Source organism: Sylvia atricapilla, chromosome 11, assembly GCF_009819655.1.
Source record: "Sylvia atricapilla isolate bSylAtr1 chromosome 11, bSylAtr1.pri, whole genome shotgun sequence".
Lineage (NCBI taxonomy): Eukaryota > Metazoa > Chordata > Aves > Passeriformes > Sylviidae > Sylvia > Sylvia atricapilla.
In genome coordinates, this window is record NC_089150.1 from 18,710,496 (window position 1) to 18,732,331 (window position 21,836).

The 21,836-nt window shown below is 41.4% G+C and overlaps 1 protein-coding gene across 1 annotated transcript in view; it reads left to right on the top strand.

Annotated features, from left to right (window-relative positions):
- Nucleotides 1-21,836, top strand: part of PPARG (peroxisome proliferator activated receptor gamma) — a 53,089-nt gene that overhangs the window by 9,417 nt on the left and 21,836 nt on the right. The gene's annotated exons all lie outside the window — the stretch shown is intronic.

Consider the following 21,836-nt stretch of genomic DNA (forward strand, 5'->3'; position numbering starts at 1 on the left):
TACTCCAGGAAAGGCTAATGAATGTAGTAATTATACCTGGCAGTTACTCTGGGGAAGAAAGGAATTCTCTGGAGTTCCAAACAGCCCGAGTGATAGAGCGCTCATTCAGCCATGAATATGGAAATGAGATAAATGAAATAAAGGCAGTGTAAGCTAAACACTAAACAGCGGTGTTGTCTGCTTCCAGGGGGGCATTTAAACTGTTGTGCAGCTCCTGCAAGGAAAGATCCTCTGAGTAAGAATTCCTGAAATTAAATCAGAGGAAAAAATGGGGAAATATGCTGCGGAGAGGAGTGTGACAGCGGGGAGAGTTACTGACAGAGCTCATAGGATTTTCCTCCCTGCGTCTTCTAAAATCCATTCTTCAGAACAGGTTCCCTTATTTCCTTTGGTGCTGAGCAGCAAATCTGCTGAAAAGGGAATTTTCCTCTAAATCCATGGAGGGTGTGGATTATCCTAAAAGCTGGGGGTGATTTTGAGGTGCCAGGACATTGTTCACTATTCTCAGAGTAGGAGATGAGATTAACATTAATAATTAGAAATATGAATCATTAGAAATATGAGTAATTAGAAATATGAATACTTGTAACTGCTTTCCAGTTGGCTGCAGTATGGTCATTTTTTTATTGGAGCCTTGAAGCAGCAAAATATTTCCTGTGTTTTTATGAGACACGAGGATGGGTGGGTAAATGCCTCTGCTGGATGGCAACTACAAGAATTGGATCTTTATCAAGAATGGAACTTGTCTTTTAGAGTTTTCCATCTCCACGGGGTTTTCTGCACAGATAGTTCACTGAAATGAACTTCAGATTTGGGAAAAAGAGGTCAGTGCCTTTATTAGTGGTTACCAAAAGGGTGTGGACAAGAGAAAAGCATCTTTGGTGAGATTTAGGAGAGCCTTGTTCACCTTCACACTGGTGCTGAACCTCCAGAGCTGTGGGAACCCACCACAGGTAATCCCCAGCAGAAATTGGGACCACAGGTAGGAAGCAAAGCTGGTTGGCAATTAAATAACTGAGTGGATTTGAGGAAAACCAAAACCAAACCCCCAGAGCAATGATATTCCCCAGTCTCACTGAACACAAAGACCTGAACCCCAGTAGATCAGGGAGCGCTGGAATTTGGGCACAGCTGCTGAAAGTGGAAAGTGCAATGGAGAAATTCTTAGAATTGTCCCTGCTCCAGTTTTAGCTCAACTAATTAAGATTAATTCAATGATTAATAATTGATTATCAATAATTATGATTAATTCAATTCCCTGAAAAAATTTAGGAGCCAGCAGGGGCCATGGACCATTTGCGAGGGGCCATTTACAAATTTTCCCCCAGTTCGATAATGGCAGTGGGACGAGCATGGCCAGAGTGGGAGTCCTGGTGCCCTTCAGTTTGTTGGAAGAGCTGAGATGGAATTAGCTGAAAATGCAGATTTGTTACCATTTCTTCTTAAGTTTCCTCCTGCCCTCGGTGATCTGTGCTTGATGTTCCACTCACAGATTTTTAGCTCTGGAAGATGAATGACTTGTAATGTCAAGATCCTTCTTGTGGCACACAAGTCAGAAATTGTATATTTGGTGAAGCAGAGGTCGGAATTTCATGAAAAGAAAAGTCTCTGTAGGTAGTTTTAGTCTCTTCATTTGGCTGCCATGTAAATAAATGAAAGAAATAAAGCCCAAATCTTTCCAATTACTCCAAATTTTGTTTCTCACCCCTGGTGAAACAACATGTTACAGGAGCTGGTGGCGTGATGGCAAAATTCTTTCTCTATTTATCCACTGTCCTGAGCAAATGTTAGTACAATCCTTGTAAATGATATAGCCAATGCTCTGAAAAATAATTTGAGTTTTTTATTATCCTACTGTCTGTTCCAAGACAGAGAAACAACACCGTAACTCACCTGTAAAGGGTATTTTACAAACTGTTTGCTCTGAAAATTCCTCCTGGCTCGAGTGAAAGCGCAGAGGGCAAACAAAGCTCTGAAATGTGTGCACAAGGTGTGAGAGAAGGGGGCTAAACCTGGGTTTGATTCATGGTTGTGGTCCTTCAGGGCAGCCTGAGCTCTGTCCAACCTCTTCTGCTTTGAGTGGGATTGCAAAGGATCCGAGCCACGCTGACTGGTTTGCCCCAGATTGTGTCAACAAATAAACCACAGAATTTTGATTTTGTGGTTATTAAACAGAAAGCATTTACACAGAAGTGTAAAATCTAAAAGATGAACGTGTATTTTTAACACCTGAAAAGCTGGGAGCTAAAATATTTGACAGTGTTGGCACTATTTTAAATTTAATTTCTGCCGTAAAAGTTGATAAATACTTTAAGTGTTAATTCCTTTCAGCTCTGTGGTCATTGATTCAATTGGAGGAGCTGAAATTATCCTGTTTTGTTGAGAGACTTAAAAAAGAAATGCCAAGAACCTTTTACAGGTAACTAAACAGGTGAAGCATTCCAGAGAAAATACAGAATAAGTTGTAAGATTTTTCAAACGAATGAGACATTGGCTTCATGATAAAAATTGGGCAGTTCAGAGACTCAAAGCACAATTTCAGAGGAAAACTTAAATATTTTGGCTTCAAATAATTGACTGGCAACCTCAGAAACAGCACAGAGAGAAGGAAGCTCTGTTTGCCTTTCTAAGGGCACTGTCTTGAAAATGGGAAAAAGGAGATGTGGAAAGCATTTATTTATGTAGGAAAAATACCCCAGAGCTCCTCAAGCCCTTTTGTTATCCCTCATTAGAGGAGTTTTTAGAGGATTTTTTCAAAACAAAACTTGTCATTTTTAACCCACTTCAAGCTAAACTGAAAGAAAGCAGATTTGGGTTGGCTATTAGAGGGAAATTCATAATTAGGAGAGTGGGGAGGTCCTGGCACAGGGAAGCTGTGGCTGCTCCATCCCTGGCAGTGCCCAAGGCCAGGCTTGACCGGAATTGGATCCATTTGGGATTGAGGAAGGTCTCCCTGCCCATGGCTGCTGTGGGACTGGATGGTTTTTGAGGTCCCTTCCAACCAATTAAAAAAAAAAAAAGCAAGCAATTCACTCTTTGCAGTCTTCCATTGCACCTATTAAAGCCTCTGAAATGCAAAAAGGGAAAAAAAATCGATATAAGATTTTATATAAATTTTCAAAAGATATAAGCAGCAGCACAGGCACAGGCATTCTGAACAGGAAGAGTAACCCAGAAGTGCAGAGTTCTGAAAGATCTTTTCCTGTTTTCTGAACCTTCAAGGTATATTTTTCAAATTTTCTCCACCTAAAACCTTGGCTAAAATGGGAATTAGACCATAAAAATGGATATCTGCTATGTTAATATAAAATCAAAATTTTCCAGCTTCGGTGGTTTGTAATAAGACTAGGAGTAACACAGAAGGAGAAATAAAGGAAATAATGTGGGAATTATTGTGGCTGTTAAAAAGTATCACTTTGCCTTTCTCCAAATAGTTCTTTGAGCAGTGGAACCAATTTCCTTAGTTCCCCATGAATGTGTCTTTTTGGAATTCTTCATTTGGATTTTTTGTTGGTTTTTTTTTTTTTTTACAAGTTGAGCTCAAATTATTGCTCTTTCAGTGGTGACACCAACAATGATTTCAGCCCTTTGTATTCAAACTCCTCCACATTTTTAGTCAGCTCTTGCTGAAAAAAGCCAAGAGTTTCCAAAGCCCTTGGGATGAGGAGAAAGAGCCCGACAAAGACAGGACAGGAAACAGTGAATACTGTGAGCTTTTTTTCTTTACAGTGGCTTTATCAACTGAAAAATTATTTTTTAATGGGCATTATATGAATCAATCTGTTAAACAAACTTTGGTGTTTTAGAATGTGTTCCAAAATTCAAAGTATTCCGCATACCTTTGGGATGTGCTGGCCAACTTCTGGAGCCACTGAAATCCAGGACTTCTGAAAAGTTCCTCATTTCAGAATGAGGCTGGATCTGAGTATTTCACTCCAGAGAACTGGAAGCACCAGAAATCCCACAGGGAAACATTTCCCTTTTGGTAAGTCAGTCATGGCTTCCAGAGCAGGAGGCATCTAAACACTTCCACTTCCAAAGTCTCAACTACTTTGTCAATCTTTTGAATTTGCTTTCTCTGTATCTGAACCGCGAGCTGTTATTGAAAAATTGTTCCAAATCATCAATTCATAGAGCCTGAAACTTTTCCAAGAGAATAAAAAAGCAGTTTGTGGCCTCTGGGAGAGTAAATTCCAGGGTTAATTTATAACTAAAGCAAATGTATCTATAAAAAGAAGAAAAGCTCCATAAGAAATATGTTAACAAATGACAAGAAAAAAAAAGAGGCTTTGATAAAAGATATCAGGACTTGTTTGGCACCAGTGATTTTATGACTGAGGAATTCAATTATAGGTGTGTTGGGAGTAGCAAATCACAATCCTTTAAATTACTAATGGGAGACAAAGCTCTTTATCATGGCCTGAATGTGTTCACATGAAATGTTCAGTCCTGCCCTCTGCAAATAAACTTTTAGTACTTACACCGTGCATCTGCACTGTGTCACCGCCGTAAAAACCATCCCCAATGTCTGCTGAATCACTCTTCAAACACTGCTGGATTAGGAATGATGTTATCCATGAGATCCCTTCCTGTAGGCATGGAGTGTTCAGCTGGCCATTTTTTTTCCCCCTGCTGTGTTATTATTATTATTATTTCTCTGGCGTGGTGGTGGATGTGTTGGCAGGAGGGTTCAGCCCGTGTGACATCACTCCCCGGCGCTATCGGCGCGTTTGTTTGCTCTCTTGTTGGACACACGAGTGTCGCAGAGGTCCTGGGCTGGTCGTGCTGAGGATGACTTTGGACTTGCCCAGGAGAGGCAGATTAGGCCGGGATCAGCTGCAGATTAAGCCCTGCCTAGAGCCTGACACCGTGGGAAGGCTGTGTCTGCTCCCGGCTGTGGGGAGCCCGTATCTCTCACCCTGCCCGTATCTCCCGTCAGCTGTGGAAGGAGGAGGAAGGGCTGCTGCTGGAAATGCAAATTTCACTCGTGGGGAGATCCCCGTGCTCACAGCTGGGGCAGGGACATGCAGAGGATCTGTTCTGAGGGTTCCAGGGCTGGGCATGGCTCCCGGAGAGCTGCAGACGCGGAAACTCGTAAAGGCGGCCGGGCTGATGTGAGGTCCCTTTGGATCTTGGTTGTGTTGGTTTTGTCATTGCCATGGCTTCCAAACCCTCCCTTTTCACCGGGGCATCCTTGTAGGAATGTTTCAAGCGCACTGCCCACCCCAAACTATTCAGCCAGCCAGTTATACAAAGAGTAATTCGCTTTATTTCATCATCACTTCCTTTTCGCCTTCTGGCATCTGTAGAGCTGACAAAAAACGTTGTCTGCCTAGCAAGGGTTCAAGGCATAAAACTTTCACCCTGAATATCCAAAAAGCAAAATATCTTTTTTTTTGGTCATCTCTTTATTAGCCAACAGGCTTTACTTTTAGTGAGAGAATTATTCTCTCCTAAATAAGAATTTATTAACAGTTTTTGTTTTTTACCATCTCAAGCATTTGAAAATTTTGAAATATAAGCCACATCATTTAACTTCTTGTTATTTAACAAATTCTCTTTGTTGGTTTCATTGACATAGAGGAAAAAAGATTTGGAAGTGTTGTCTTAGTCTATTAAAAATGTTTATTATATATAATAAGTATTTAACCACTGGGATTGGTTATCAGCTGGTAATCAGCCCATAGCACTAATTTTGAGAATTGATTTTACAACCTCCTGCTTTTAGATCAGGTTCATGAAATCCCAGGGAAGTGTGTGATTTTTTGGGATAGAGTCTGTGTTGTGAAGAGGAAAAAGCAGCTCTGTAGAGGCAAATATTCCACAAAGGAATAGGAATGTATTCCAGAGAGCCAGTGCTGCCGTGGTGCCCTGAATGCAAGTCCACAGGCCTTAAAACTCCCCACAGTTTACTCTCAGATGACACTGGGAAAAAAAAATTTAAAAAAAAGAAAAAAAAAGTGAAAGATTCAGGGCAATACCTTTATTAAAATTCTGGGGTTTTTTGGTTAATTCCCTCTCAGCCTCCAGGAATGCATGGGATGTCTGTCAAGCCCACAGGCTTGTCATGCTGCAGAAATGTATAAATTTGTCTCTATGCAGAGTTGCCATTGCTCTTTTCCTTATCTGCGAAGGAAACACAGCAACTCCCACTGGGGAAATTTCATCTTAACTCCATCCGAAAATAAAAAAAAATCAAGGGAAAGGTCATATCCTAATAAGCTGTGCAAATCGAAATTCCCAGAGAGCTTTAAAATGACATTGTATGACTAGGGCATTAACAATTTTTCCAGCGTGTATTTTTGAACCGCTTACAACAGTGGTTTTAAGATCCCAGAACAAATAGTAAAAGCAAGATACAACTGGCAGGATGCGAGATCCGGCTGAGCGCTGTGATTCACAGCACTAGCCCATTGATAATCCAGGGGAGCTGACAAACACAGTGGGATGGTGACTTTTCTCTGCTCCCAGTGAGATGGAAATCTCCGGGGGGGAGTTTTTTCTCTCTCATCCGATGCGTTATTGTGGTGTCAGGATCGATGGTTTGCAGTTTTCCCGCAGTCTCGGATTGCAGGGCAGCGATCCCCTGGGATTGCCTGAGGAAAGAAGAGGTTCTGTGTGCTACCTGCATGGTCTGGTTGTCTGTGCTGGGGGAAATTTTGGGTTGTTGTGGTCAGAGATTAACCCAGGAGGCCCAGCACTCCTGTTGAAAACAGATGCTCCCATTGCTGTCCTGCAAAAGGGAAATTCAGTGGACTGGTGGAAATTTTACAGCCAACGGAGCCAGTGTTTGTCTCCAAATTATCTTGTCTGACTCAGTGGCAGTGTACAGAGAAAGCAGTAAAAATAATCCATACTTCTGGAATGAACCAACTCCAGTAGCAGATTTCACCAGAATGAGTTCAGAAATCAGAATTAGACCAATTTCTGACTGTATTAGTGTACTGGGGTGACCAGTTAAAGGCTAAACCTCTGTACACCACGCCACAGAGGTTCCCCTTGTGCTGGGAACGTGTGCCGTGGGGTTAACACTGACTGCTTGGAGCCCAGTGGAAACCAGTCTGCTTTACAAATATTCTGCTGTTTAGGCTCATTTGTGGTGCTGCATTGATAGCAGAAAGTGAAGGTGAGAGATCAACCGCAGGCTCCAAATTCACAAACTCTGCCAGTTGGGTGGAATGGAACTGGAACATTTCTGATTCCCATCCTGGTCACGTCCCTCCACACCAAGCACATCATTGCTGGTGAAGAGCCACCAAAGCTGCTGCAGAATAATTCCTCAGTTTGTGCAGGGATAAGGTTTAGAGAAGATGTTCCCATCTTTGCTAGCAAAGGACAGCAGGGGAAGGGGGTGGGAAGCACTCAGCTGCTGGAGACGCCTTCTGATCCCATGGATTGGAGGTGATCCCAAAGGTTCCAGGGGGAGTTTGGCATGAGGAGTGTCCAGCCCTGGTATTCAGTGCTCTGTACACTCCACCTGGCTGGATGGAGTCCAGATATCCCTTCAAATTTTGCTTTTTGATGATATTTAATACAATTATTTTTAAACACAGACGGTTCTTTAAAGAGATCAGCCACCAGCATACAGAAATTTGTGATCTAAAAATCTATTGAGATTTGTTGGGCATCTCAAGAAAACTGAGAACAGTAAAAAGTGCCAGGAGCTCAGCCTCAGTGTCCATCAGAGCCACATGTTCAGCTGTTCACACGCCTGCTCGAGGGGTTACAAAAAGTCACAGCAATCACTTTTAGTTCCTCACACCAAACTTGCTGGCCTAGAAAAGGAATCTCCTCAAAAGAAAAAGGGATTCATTTCATTTTCGTTCAGTAACCATTTATTGCAAAGTTAACTGCTCTGGCCCAATTGAAGATAAATTGCTGACTTGAAAATAAACCAGTCCAGTTATCAAATATCCCAGAGTCTGTGGGCAAAATTGCAGTGTGTGATTTGTGGTTTCTGTGTGAGAATGGCACATGTGTTTAGATTAAAGAAATAGAGTTACACGTAATTATTCAAAACAGCATTTCTCAGGAAGTTAATTAATATAGTTTTCAGTAAAAAAAAAATAGGCAAAAAATTAGATACCAGTGTTATCGATCATAGTATTTAACTCTACATTTTTAGCTTGAATTGTGATGTTTCCTTATATTTATCTCAACATGAAACTGAGGAGTTGCTGTCAGCTGCCCTCTCAGATTCCTTGCAGAAGAAATTCCTACAGCAACTTAAATATAGCAAAACCCAAGACGATGACAAGAACACATGACAGAGAAGGGAACTGAAATTTTCTCAATCTCTTTCTTCCTCTCCTTTTAGTGCTGTTAAAATTTAACACAGCTGCTTTGCTGGTACCACTATTGTTAATGTTGCATAACCCTATAATTATTAATCTTTCTGAAACACTCTTAGAACTTGATTATACACTTTTCTCCTCTAGTGAAAGCGGCAAATGCTGTCAAAGACAGGGTGGCAGCTCAGATTTTTACTGAGAGCAGGTGAGTTTCCAGGAGCTGGGATGTCTGTGGACAAATCTCATGATCAGAGTCCCAGAGGGTTCCAATCCATGGGAGCAGAGGTGCCTGGGGCACACTGAGATTTCCTGACACTCCACTCTCTCTCCACAAAGCACCAAGGGCAGGGGGCTTTCCTGCTTCAGCCAAGCATTGGTAGAGTCTTTCCAGCTGCAAACAAATCTCCAAAAAATGACCAGTTTTTTTAAGGATTTGGCTGTTAAAAATAGCAGAATTGTGAAATTGGACATAAATAGCTTTGTCCTGAGCTGTTCTTAGCCGTGGATCCTCCGCTTTCCGTCTGTGTCCTCAGATGATGTCACTTTAACTCTTGAACAGTCCTGGTCAAAAATAGCAAGTGCAGCTTTTGAACAGAATGATGGGGACAGTGACAGTGGCCCTGTGAGAGTCACTTGCCACGCGCTGACACTGTGGGTTGAAGGTCGCCAATATTAAGAAGAATAACATCACACATGCTTTTTTTTTTTTTTTTTTTTTTTTTTTTTTTTTTTTTTTTTTTTTTAAACGTTTGGTTTACTGCAGAGGCAAAGAACAGCAGCAAAAGCCGTGGAATTCTGTTTATTACTGGCAGGCACAGATAGTGAAACACATTTTTAAATGTGAATGCCAACAGCCCCTGCTTTGAGGGTGAGGGACACTTAGAGGAGTGAGAGGCAGCTCATGAGTGTGGAATCATTTCCACACCTTGGCAGGTGAAAATGTTTGTTCCTTGGTGGGCAAAGCAAGGCACTTTCCACAGGGGGATTGGGAAAATTTTACTTCCAAATAGACAGCTTGACAAAAGTAGGAACAAATCCTATCAGGCGTGCTCTTAGGATATTAATAACACAGGGAAAGAATAACCCAACAGAAAATAAGATCAAAGAAATCTCTTTCTTTTAGTTTTCAGACACGTTATAAAAATCCAAACCATGCCAGATACCTTATTAGAAAATCCAGTGGGTTTTTGAAGCTGTAACAAAGTCAGGACTTTGTAGAATTTCACATTAATGTATCATTATGCAGGTTATATTTAAGTTCTTTTTGAAGTGCATTAATGATTTTGAAATTAAATAAAAGATGAAATCGTGTTCTTTCCCCACAAATATTTTGTCTTTTTTATTGTTATAAAAGGGCTGCAGGGGGAATAATCATCTTTTAGTTCAGGTTTAGACAGCATTTCCCCACTGTGCTTGCAGTAAGTTACTCCTGTGTTCTGAAGAGAATTTTGTCTTGGGGTTTTGTTCCCTTGAAAAGTACATCTGGAAAAGAGTTCAGTATTTCCATCAATTCTGTGCCGTGAGGGGTGGGGGCAGGAGGATTCAAGTCCCCTTCTAGAATTATCACCTAAAGTTGAGCTGATAATCCCCTCTCTGAGCCAGGGATTGTGGTGGTTGCTTTTTGAGTGGCACAGGGAGTTGAGTTTATCAGTTTCAGATGGTAGGAAGGAAAATTACATCACTGAAAATAATTTGATTCGCCCAATGCATAAAGTGACATCCAGTACTACTTGAAGTTTGTTAGGGATGCTGTTGGCCCATAAAATTACAGTATTAACCCATTTTATTTAGTTCAGAACTCAAGACAAAGCAGTTCTGCTCTGGGGCTTTCTGGCATCATTGTTTCACAGTAACTCAGATCCTGGGTACTGGATCTGAGACTGTTTTGGGGGTTTTCTTCCCTCTGGTCAGTAGTTACTGTAGTTTTAAGTACCAGTTTGCACTAAGTTTTTCTGAAGTATGTAAAACAGGAAAATCCTACTGAAATTCCTCTTTTTTTTCTTTTTTTTTCTTTTTTTTCTGAAAGTTATAAATACAATAGCACAAAAGGAGGTATGTTAATGATAACTAAATTCCCAGGTTTTATAGTGGATGCTTTAGTAGTCTTTCTCCCAGCTTGGTATTATTTAGTCGAACACGGGCTTTAAAATTAATATTTATAAAAATAATTCTCAATGCTTCATTTCCTTCAGAAACCCCCCCACCTCTTTTTCTCCTGGAATAAAATATTGATCACAATATGACTTAATACAGTATATTTTATATTGACACACCCCCCCCCAAAAAAAAGGAAGGATGGAGAAGATTCTCTTGAAGCTTTTAGTCCAACAGGAGACCCACAAGTGAAACTGCTCAATGTAACTTCAATTTAGAGCAGAACTCCCCATTAATTTCCTGCCCTTCATTAAATAATTAAATACTCCCCAAGAGTGTTGCAACTGCAGTTACAACAGCTCACCCTCCCAGCCTGAAGTCACCTTGACTCCAGGATAGCTCGAAAGCTCCCTGGAAAAAAAAAAAAAAAAAAAAAGAATATTTAGAAAGATGGAGCCCAGGAGAGAACATTGATCTAAGGCTGTGATAAGCACCCAGCAGTATTGAGAGCAATCATTCTGGGATCACATGTGAAAACATGTCAACATGTCTCAGCTGGGAGTTTTTTGGAGGGTCAAAAGTACAGGAGTCAGGTGACAAGGGATTGCTGAAAAGTGGCTGAGCAGGTTGGATGCTTTGCAGGTCGTACAGTTGAGGAGGTTAATTTTTTTATTTTTTTTTTTAAGATGAAAGAGATCCATTTGTGCAACAGATGATGGGTGTAAAAAAGTTCATGGGTCTTTATTATTGCATTATTTAGTTGCGTGCTCAGTGTAAGGTAGGAGGCCTGCTGTTGGATATAATCAGTTTTGGGGGGTCCCTTTTACTTTCCTGCTGTTTATAATGTTGGGATGTCACCTCTGGTTTTCCCCTCCAAGCTTAGAAAGGTCTGCTTGATGAATTTCAGCCCCTAATGAAAATGCCATTCAATATCTGTGTGTAAATTCGTCACAATATCTGAGGATCCCCAATAAGTTAAAAGTAAACCAATCCAGTTTTCAAATATCCCAGAGTCTATGGGCAAAACTGCAGTGTGTGATTTGTGGTTTGTGTGTGAGGTGATGGATTTGGGGGGCAGCTAAAAGAGGAGAGGGGTGAATGTTCAGCCCTCCTTGGTACTTTTTAATCTGCTTTCTCAGGATTTGGGTGTGTTTGAATTACCTTGACCTCACAGTGGCTGTAGAGGCCCAGAGAGCATTTTTATTTATAGATATACATATTTATAAAAATATAGTGTATTTTATACTGGCATGTACCAGAAATTCTATCTAATTCTGGATAGGAAAGTCTGTTTGCTGTTTCACTGAGCTCTGCGTATTTAATGCAGAAATAGTGTTTATGTTCATGAATGAGTTTTGCAACATGGTGCTTTTTCACTTTTACAACTTGGTGGTTGTCCAACAGATCCAAACATTTTGCCAGAACCCAGCACTCAGACAAATCGTGTGGGCCCTGCTGCATCCACTCTTGCTGTATTCCAATCCAGTTTGCTTTCTTAGTGCTGGGAGGATGAGAATGGGATGGAAACGACTCATCCCGATAGGAGAGAAGCGTTTTTATGGATTATTTGCAGCGTGTTGGACTGCCAGGAAAAACTTCAAAAGTGGGATTTAATTCAAGGAATCGGTTTAAATTCATTTGGCCTTTTTTTTTTTTTTTTTTGTCTTCCTCCTCCTCCTCTTCCTGTGGGAGTATTCAGTATTCTGCCATGGCAGTGAACTGCATTTAGGATATTAATGAGTGGATTTCACCCCACTGCAGTTGTGTGCCTTATTAGCTCATCTCTTGGAAACAATACTGAAGTTTACTGTCTTGTGAACATTAAAAAGCACTGACATGACAGAGTCTGAGGAGGGAGGAAAAATCCGAGGCTTCTCACCAGTGGTATTCTGCATCCCTAAATTCCTGCTACCACCATATGGATTGAGAAAACGTGCTGTGGTTTCAGTATTATTTTCAGTTATTTCGTTATTTCAGTATTAAAATTACAACAGTTCTTCAGGCCTAGTATAAATTTATTGCATCTACGATGTTTCAGAATATTGACTGCACATAATATTTTTCATTAAAGTTATTAACATTTCAAAAACAAACATAAACTTCATGTTCTGAGCTCCATAATGGAGTACAACTGTTGAAAATCCTGCGCTATATTGATACCTCAGCGGTTAATTATTGGCTAAAGCAGCATTTCAAAAGAATGGAGTCTCTTATTAATTTATTGAGCTGCATTAAGACATGCTGATAATGACCTAATGACCAGATAAGCAGGAGATTGTCCTGTACAGAGCTGTGCTGCTCCCGCAGGTCTGTGCTCTGCCACACCACCTCAAATCCTGGAAAATCTCACACGGGCTTAGGGAGCCACGGAGGGACTGGCAAATGTTCATGTAACACAACACGTGTGAGCACAGGATAAACCAAATAAATGGTTTTGTGCTGGAAATTTTCATGTAACACATCACGTGTGAGCACAAGATAAACCAAATAAATGGTTTTGTGCTGTGTTTGGAGGCTTCAGACAGAGCTGTTCCCTACTGAAGCATCAGCAGGCTCCCGGCTGACAGTGCCACTGGAACTTCATGGTGTTGGGAGTTTATTTTATTAACTCTGGGCACAGCCTTGCCACTGGAACAGTCGTTTCACACAGGAAATTGGGCGTTTTATGAGACCCTCATTTCTTTTGGATGTGCATTACGCCACACGTTGATTTATCTGTGTGTGTGAGATGTAGTTTAATAACATATCTGAGCTAAAGAAATCCTTTCTTGGCCAAAACCTGAGTTTTTAAAAGTGCTTAAGTTCAGGCAGGTGTTTCTATGCCATTAGCACAAATTCCAATATGCAAAATGAGTGTTTTGCTTAATTTTGACCCAAACACTGAATTTCTGTCAAAGCTGGAAAAACTTTCTGTTCACCTCAAAGCAAGTTTTGACATCTGAAAGCGCAGCCACAAGTGCAGATGAAACTTCTGAATGGGTCACTTGCTCCTAAAATACTTTCAATGGCAAATGTGGCATTTTGGAACTCTATTAATTTCTTGTCGCCGGTAAAACTTTTGCTAGATTTAGTAACACAAAGCCTGCCCAGCACAAATAAATGCCAATTATTAAAGCCTGTGGAGCCTTGGAGCCAAGCACAGCCCTGAGAATGTTATCAATTGAATTGTGTGGTGCTGTTCCAGCTGACAAAGCTCTGCTATCTTGTGTCCCACACGGAGGTTTGGGGGGATATTTTCGAATCAATGACTTCCTTCAGCCTGGGGAGGCACCTCCAGGGCTGGAGCAGACCTTCCCCTCAGCTCCCAGCCAAAGGGGGCAAAGGGCTCTCCCAAGAAGTCAGCCCTGGCTGATTACAAAATCCGAAGTGATTCATTGCCTGTCTATCAGGATCCTATTTTAAATCACAATGATTCATAGAGAGCAACGCCCACATTTTATATAATGAGGTCGTTTTACAATGCTGCCAGCACAAGTCAGGGACGTGCTGCTTGTTTCTGCTCTCCTCAAATCCCTCAAAACCAACAGGAGCCACATTTCAGTTCCACCAAGGCACTTTCTAAGTGCCAATTTGTGCCCCTCCACAGGTTTATTCTGATTTTATATTACCAGATTATATTCTTTTATTATTTATAATACTTTATAATATTATTTATATTATTTTATTATTCTTACTTTATTTCACCAGATGATACCTTATTTTTCAGATTTTTATGCTTCTGAATATATATATTTTATATATATATATGATTTTTTGTTGAAAGAAACAAAAAAACAATCATTTCTATGTTGAAGAGTGGGAGAGATTTTTAAGACATTTTTGAACCAAAGGCATTGGAAGAGAAGCCTTTAATCAGGATTACTTTTACTTTCAGCCCATGGTGCCTCACAAAGCACGACTGGAAGTAGGAAGTGCAGTTTCTCTGCTCAGGGATTTCTAAGAACAGTTTGAGGATCCTTTCCCAGCAACTTTGAATCTGATTTAACAGAAATGATCTCCTCATCTCACTGTTCTGCCAGTGCTGTGACTGCAGTACAGCACTTTTATTTCTCTTGTAGTCAGATTTTACCGCCAGGAGCCCAACTCGGTCACTTCCCGAAATCTGTAGTGAAGTTCTGCATGATTTTGAAGTGCTGTTCCTTTTAAATCTGACCCACCTGCCCGTGAGTTTGTCAGATCTGTAAGTCACTATTTCTCACACAGAAACTTCCCCTTTTCCTATACTCTCAGTTTCTCTTTAAGCCACTTGAGCACAGCCTTGCCATCAGTTTCTTTCATCCCCTGGAATAACCTGAACTTCCATGGATCTCTCTTCACTATGAGAATGTAACAAACCCTACATTAACAAATTAAAATAGGATGGGAGGATTTGTAGCGTATCTGAGTAGCCCGTGGCATTTTTCAACTCGTTTCTCATTTGCAATTATATTTACAAGGGTTTGTGTTGCTGCAAGGGAATAAAATGCTGCTGTTCCAAGCAGAACAGGCCATTTGGTGTGAATTCCATAGAACAGAAAATATATTTCACACTAAACAGCTCTATTATTCCCTGAATGGGCTTTTCTTCCTTGTTTTCATTAACAACTGCCTCTTAAACATTGTGGTAAATTTTATGGACTGTGCTTTTAGTGAGCACAGCTTGTAGTTATAACTCAGCCATAGGAATCAAATACGTTTCCTACTGATTTATGAGTTGCTCTTTTTTTTTTTTTTTTTTTTTTTTTTTTTTTTTGGCCTTTCCAAGTGTTTGGGTTTATACAGTTTTTCCTGGCGTTTTACTGTGCAGCCTCGCTGAGAGGAGGGATGGGTTTCCTCCCTCTCTTACCTTTTATTTGGCTTTTTGAAGGATGTGGTCGTCACCTTTTCCCCTCTGGGATTTCTGAGACATCCAGCCCTGCTCAGCCTGGGAGATGGCACAGAAAGGAGCATCCCCCAGCTGTGGCTGAAGGTGTTTTTGGGTTTGTGCTGGCACACCTTCAACATTCCGCTCAGCCCCAGGTCGCCGCTTTTCCTTCTCGCTGTCGGGATTTGGGCCCAGTGCTGGTTCTGCAGGTTGGGACAGTGGGTGGGAGAGGAGCCTTCCTCAGCTCCTGCCCCTCCTACTCACGGATTAATTAACCCTTCAGCTGGGCTCACCAGCCCTCGTGCCCGGACCTGACAAATCCATTTGGTCCAGAACCCTCCCCCTGGTTTATTCCTTATGAACTCAGAGGGTTTCTTCCCTTCTTTCCAAAGTACATTCTCTATTTGGCATCTTTCTTGGGGATTTTCAGGTGGACGTGTTAAATTTTGGGGGCCATTTCCAGATGGCTTCAGAGGCGGACCTGAGGAAGGGAGAAGAAAATATCATCTCTCGTCTCGAAGTGCTTTTAAGGCCATCTATGTTTAAAAATGCCATTATCCATCATTTGTGAACTCATCTTTCCACTAAGTTGTTTTTTATCGTGGAGCTGTTCTGACACTCAATATCTGCTGCAGACACTGGGTGTTCTCTTTGTTTTCACAGCTAGATTAAGGTGCAGGGAGCTTTAGCTTACAGTTATTTAATTGGAACGAAGCTGTAAAATTTTGCTTCTTCTGGCCTGTAGTGAGGTCAGTTTTCATTCTTGTAAATGTTTTTGATAAATTCGTGTTTGGAAAAGAAATTCCGGGGTCTGGTGAGGCAGTGGTGCCCCCAGGAGAGGCCTGGCAGGGGGAGCAACTCCATGGCTTCCAAAACCCTTTGAATTTACCATCAAAAATTTCACAACACTCATTCTCTCAGTAGCCCGGATGCTTTTCTCGCATCCACAGTGGTTTCTAATGGTTAATTTGTTTGGGAAATGCTTTGGATAACTATTTTAATCCCATCAATATTGCTGTTCAGTGTGTTTGTTCATCATCACATCACTGAAACATTTTCTGAAATGCCCTGAATTCTGACATTTTCATTTTGCCCTGAATTCTGACAATGTTTGGAGTGTGTGCCTGGATTAAAAATAATAATAATAATTCTGTATATCTCTCCTTTCAAACAATAAAAATTCTTTTAAAGATTTTTTAACAGGATTTTCAAGGACTTTGAAAGGATATTTTTAAAAGCAAGGCTTTATAGGGTTTTTTCGCCGTTCCTTTGCTTTTCCTGCTGCAGTTGGCAGAGCAGTGATTTTGTCAAACAGAGAATCGGGGGCATCAGCCACCGAGGCTCTTTTCCGTCCTTTTTTTTTTTTTTTTTTTTTCTTGTTTATTTGTTTAGGAGCACTGCTGGCTGTGCCAGCGGAGTTCTTGGAAAGAGGGGATTTGGTGTTTTTTTTTTAGTTACGTTGTGCTCCCTCTGCTGACTCTGCAGCAACAGGACACGGAGAGGTTCGGGGAAACGGGGGGAAATCGGGAACCTGCCGGCCGGGAACGTGTCAAACAACAGCTTGGAGTCATTGTCCGGCAGACACAAAACTCACAGAGTTTGGTTCATCCACAACAAAATCAGCTCTGTTTTTTACCGACCTTGTCTGATGGATACAGCCCTTTCTAGCGGCAGTGGCTATTGGTGAAAAATCGATGGTTTTCATCCTTGAGGAAGGTGTCTCCCGAAGAGTTAAAGCTTAGAGCTCTGCTGTGCTCGGGCAGAACCGGGAATATTGAAAATCTGTGGGGAAATCCCACACCTGCTGCAGAGGAGTGATGCTTTGTGGAGAGCACAGGGAACGGAGGGCAGGCAGCGGGGATAGTGCCCTTCCACTGGAAAAACAGAGAGCCGGGACAAAATTCTGAGGGTTTGGGGGCTTTTTTGGTATTTGTTTTGTTGTTGTTGTGTTTGAGGTTTTGGGGGGTTTTTTTGTTTGGTTGTTTTTTTTGGGTTTTTTTTGGTTTTTTTTGTTGTTGTTGTTGTTTTGGTTTTTTTTGTTTGTTTTGTTGTTTTTTTTTTTTTTTTTTTTTAATTTTGGTTTTGGTTTTTGGGTTTTTTTGGTTTTTTTGGTTGGTTGGTTGGGTTTTTTTTCCAGGAAAAAGCAAATGCAGTAAGAGGTGGATTTTTTTCTCTCAATAACCTGGAATTCCATGATGCCTCACATCGGAGGGACCCGAGAGCAGCAGGGAGAAAATGCTGCCTTGCGCTGCTCCAGCGCTGCACCCAGAATTTCTGTGTCAGAGGACTGAGCTATTGCCAGGGGAATGCCAGGGGGTTATCACCAGGAATTGATCTCCTTATTAATTATTAATAACCACGTGTGATGATTTATAATAATTCATAACTAATCATTTAAAGGGCCTGCTCCCTTTTTATAACCCTTCTGCAGCCTTCCCCTCTCAAAGCTCTGTGCAGGGCTCTCACTCAGTGCATGTGGTGCCATCGTTCAGGGGAGATTTGTTTTTTTTGCAAGTCATGTAGAAAAATGTGTTGTTATTGCTCCAAAGAGATAAATAAATGGAATTTATGGGGTATCAAGCTGCCCCTTCACCATCTCTAAGTTTTTCCTAAAAGCTGAGAATGATCGTGGGGATTTTAACCAATTGACGTAGAACATTATTTCACTGAGCTGCCTTAATTAAATTGATTGGCAAAAGTCCCATTAAGTTCTGCAGGACTTCCACATGAGTTTACTTGACAAACTCTGATACATTTGTACACGGGAGGAAATCCAATCTATTCCAAGAAATTTGTTTTCATTAAGAAAAACCCCACACCATTAATTAGCTAACCTATCAATTTGTCCATATTTGTCCATACCTGACCACGTCACGTTAATAATGTTAATTTTAATGTTTCCTTGATTTTAATAATGTTTCAAAGCTGAAAAGCTTTGCCTATTTTTTTTTTCTCCTCTTATTTTGTGTAACTCCTGTCAGTTGGGATGTTCTGGTTGCTTCATTAAATACCTGTAGGGTCATATTTTGGTAGTTTTGTCTGGAAAGAGCATGTGTAGAATGCAGCATGACAGGCCCTTCAGGTTACCTGAGCACAGGTAGTGTTTATGGTAAAGAGCAGCTCATGTTCCAGGATGTTTTTCATACCATGGCAATCTCCTCTGGCAGATTTGATGTTCCCCTAATGGGAGAAAAGCAGGGAATAACTGTCTGAGGAGCTGGAGAGCAGATCAATCAGGGGATGGGGTGATTAGTGAGAGGAGATTTCTGCCTATCAGCAGCAGAATAACCACGGGTGGCTGTGCCAGGTGAGTTCAGTGCCACATAACCCTGAGCAGTTCCACAGGAGATTAAACACAGTGAAGGCACTTAGAAAGCTCCATATCTCAGAATTAAATGTGATCTCAGCAGCTTTATCTCTTTCACTCCTTCTTTTCTGGAGGATTCAATGTCCAAGCTCCTCCATCTGACTTCCCCAAAAAATCTCTGCTGCTGTTCTGCACAGCCTCTTGCTGGCTGAGGTGGAGTTTTGCACCCCAAAATCTCCTAAATCAGAGAAATACTTACAGATCTGTTACCTGGAGGTCACACAAGCAGCTGTGAGTTATAAAAGCTACATACCATAGCTATAATATATTTTATATACTATTTATATATATATATATACACACACACTATATTGTCTAGTCTGTTCACTGGACTTGTCCACTGGATTTTTTTAATCTTGGTTGTTGGGGGGGTTTTGTTCTTTTAAAGCCATGAGAAGACTACAATTAGTTGTTGGGGTGTTTGGGGTTTTTTTTCCAGGGGGAAATGTTGTCATTCCTCTTTCCTGGGGAGGGAAAAAGATGAAGTACACAGCAAAAATCAAGCTACATGCAAAATAGGAGTGTTTGTAAAATACAACCATTAGACATAGGAACAGTCTTCACACTTTGGTTTTCAATACTGCAAGAATAAAAATAGCATGGAAAATGCTTCATTCATTGTAATATCTCTAATATAAAAATTGAAATTTTGAAAATTGAAAATTTCTGAACTTTTGAACATCTGAAAATTGAAATTAATTGTTTCTACTGTAACAGGAAATTTTGTTAAATTGAAAAATTTACAAGATACCCATCATTTGCTTGGATCATATGTGAAGATTGGAACTTTAAAGCTGTAACAAGATGCTTTGTGTTTAATACCCCAAACCCTGAGCAAACTTGGGAATTCTCATCCTTCAGGAATGATTATAACAATATTACTCTGGGATCTTGACAGTCATGGGACATTAACCTCTGGAAGGGGTGGAGTTTATAGGCTTTTGACTACAGATTTGTAAATGGCTGCTGGCTCAATAATCAGATTTTATTACCTTAGAGCAGAAATTGGAGCAGGATAGGGCAGAATGACTCTGTGACTTGCGGCAGCTGATAAGTGCAGCCACAATTCCCTGGTTTTCTCTTCAGTGGAATCCTGGCATTTGTGTTTCCTCTGCTCTCAGCTTATACAGCATGTGTGTGATTTGGACAGACACAGAGGGGAAAAAAATCCAGTTAGTAGGAGAAAACCAGCATGCATGAAACCAAATCCCTTCTATTCAGTGATGTTTAAAACAACAGGTTACTCGTTAATTATTTCATTCAATTTTGTTTATTCTAAAACATAATAAAAACCTAAACCATCGCCGTTCTAGGCTAGAAATCTTTTTACCACGAAACCACTCTGGCATTTCTTGGGAGACTGCTGAAATTGTTTGGCTGTGCTGACTGGGAACCAAGATTTCTGATAAGGAATTATTACAAGCTCTGAGATTTTGGAGCTCTGTGTGTGCCAAGCCAGACCTCTGGACTCACCTGCTCACCTGAGTTTTTCTGAGCTGTGAGATATCGGTGCATGGGGAAGTTCATGCACACTCTGGCTTGTAATGATGCAAGAGTTTCCCAGATTGACTCATCATCAACTTCTCCAGAACATCCTGAATCCAACTTACCTTTTGCTTTTCCCAACTTGCGTCCTAATCAATACAAATTGCTCCCAACCCTTGGCTAAAGCCTTAACTCTTTAAAATCATGGTTCAATCCCAGCCATGGGCTGAGTGCAGTGAAATCCAGCCCAGCTCTAACTTGCTGTTCACTTCACAGAGGTTTGCAGACTGAAGCTTTTTAACTTGAACAGACAAAGTGATGAAGTCTTGAGATTGGGAGATTTTTTTATTTTTTTTTTATGGAGGATGCAGGAAAACTGTTGATTTTTCAGTGAGATCATGTCTCCTCAGTGAGTTGTCCTTGCCTTTAAGCAGGTGCTGAAGCTCTCCAGGTGCTGCCTCAGAGCAAGGAGGTGCCTGTGCCAGGGCAGCTGTGGGTGTCAGTCCTCCTGCCTTTGGATAATTTGGTTTCCTGCAGTTATTCCTTGTCCACGCAGCAGCCTGGAGTTCCTGGGATGAACCTGGGCTCTGACTGGGAATGTCCCTGTCGCCATGCTTCACCCTTGGGGCAGAGCTCCAGCACAAAGTCATCACGCTTGATGGCACTTGCTTAAAGCAATATAAACCAATTTAAAACGTCTCTTGGTTTTTGTAGTTTTCTAAAGATGTGTCTGGTTATTACAAGAAACGGGCTCTGAAGAGGAGTCTGTTCTGGTTTATTGTTTCACTGGGAAATCTGTTTGGGGAAGACTTTTCCCAGTGTTGATGGCCAGGGATTTGCACTTTGTGCTCACAGAAAATGTCAGAGAAGCTCCTGAGTTGGAAGGGACCCACACTGATCGTGTGTCCAGCCCTTGATCCTGCACAGCCACCCCAAAATCCCACCCTGGGCATCCCTGGGGCTGTGGCAGCCTCAGGGCTGTGCCCATTCCCTGGGGAGCCTGGGCAGAGCTCTTGGCTTCAGCCCTGGACTTGAAACTCGACAATTTAGGAGACAACACACAACACCGAGGTACCCTGACAAGCTGTCCTGTATTTCCCCCGGGATTTGTCACTTGTGGCAATTAGAAATCCTGTTGTTTCCTCCCTTTCACTAAGGATAACATCCTTAATGTCCCACCCAGTGGGAGCAGGGGCTGGCTGAGGTGCAGCAGCTCCTCTTTGTTCCCGCTGCAGGGAGCATCTCTCCTCTCAAATTTCAGAATTAAAAAGGTCCCTCTCAGCCTTTGTTGTCAAAGTCAGGAAGGGTTGTGCTGGGAGTCCTAAAAGTGGGAAGCCATTCCCGAGGGAAAGCAGAGAGAAGTGCAACCATTTCTGGGCACTGGGATTTCAGCAGAGCTGGTCACAGCTTCACTCACCTGCCAAAACCAGAGTGAGCTCCAAATTCTGGAGCACCTCTGTTCCAGTATCTTCATTTTGCAACATCACTTTTGGCTCTGTGACAGAGCGGTTTTGATTCAAAGCAGATCAAATCAAAGTTTCTGTTATCTGAGGGTTAAAGGCCACTCACTTGATTGGGTCTAAAGTCCAAATTAAACAGCCAAAGTGACCAAGCTATTTTAGCTCTGAAACATCTCTTCTATTTTTAGGGTAGAATGTTCTTTTTATAAATCGTGGAAAATTAAACACAGACACTGGTTATAAAATGGCCTTTGCACTTGCTGTAACCCACAACCTTTTTCATAGTTGAAATCTGT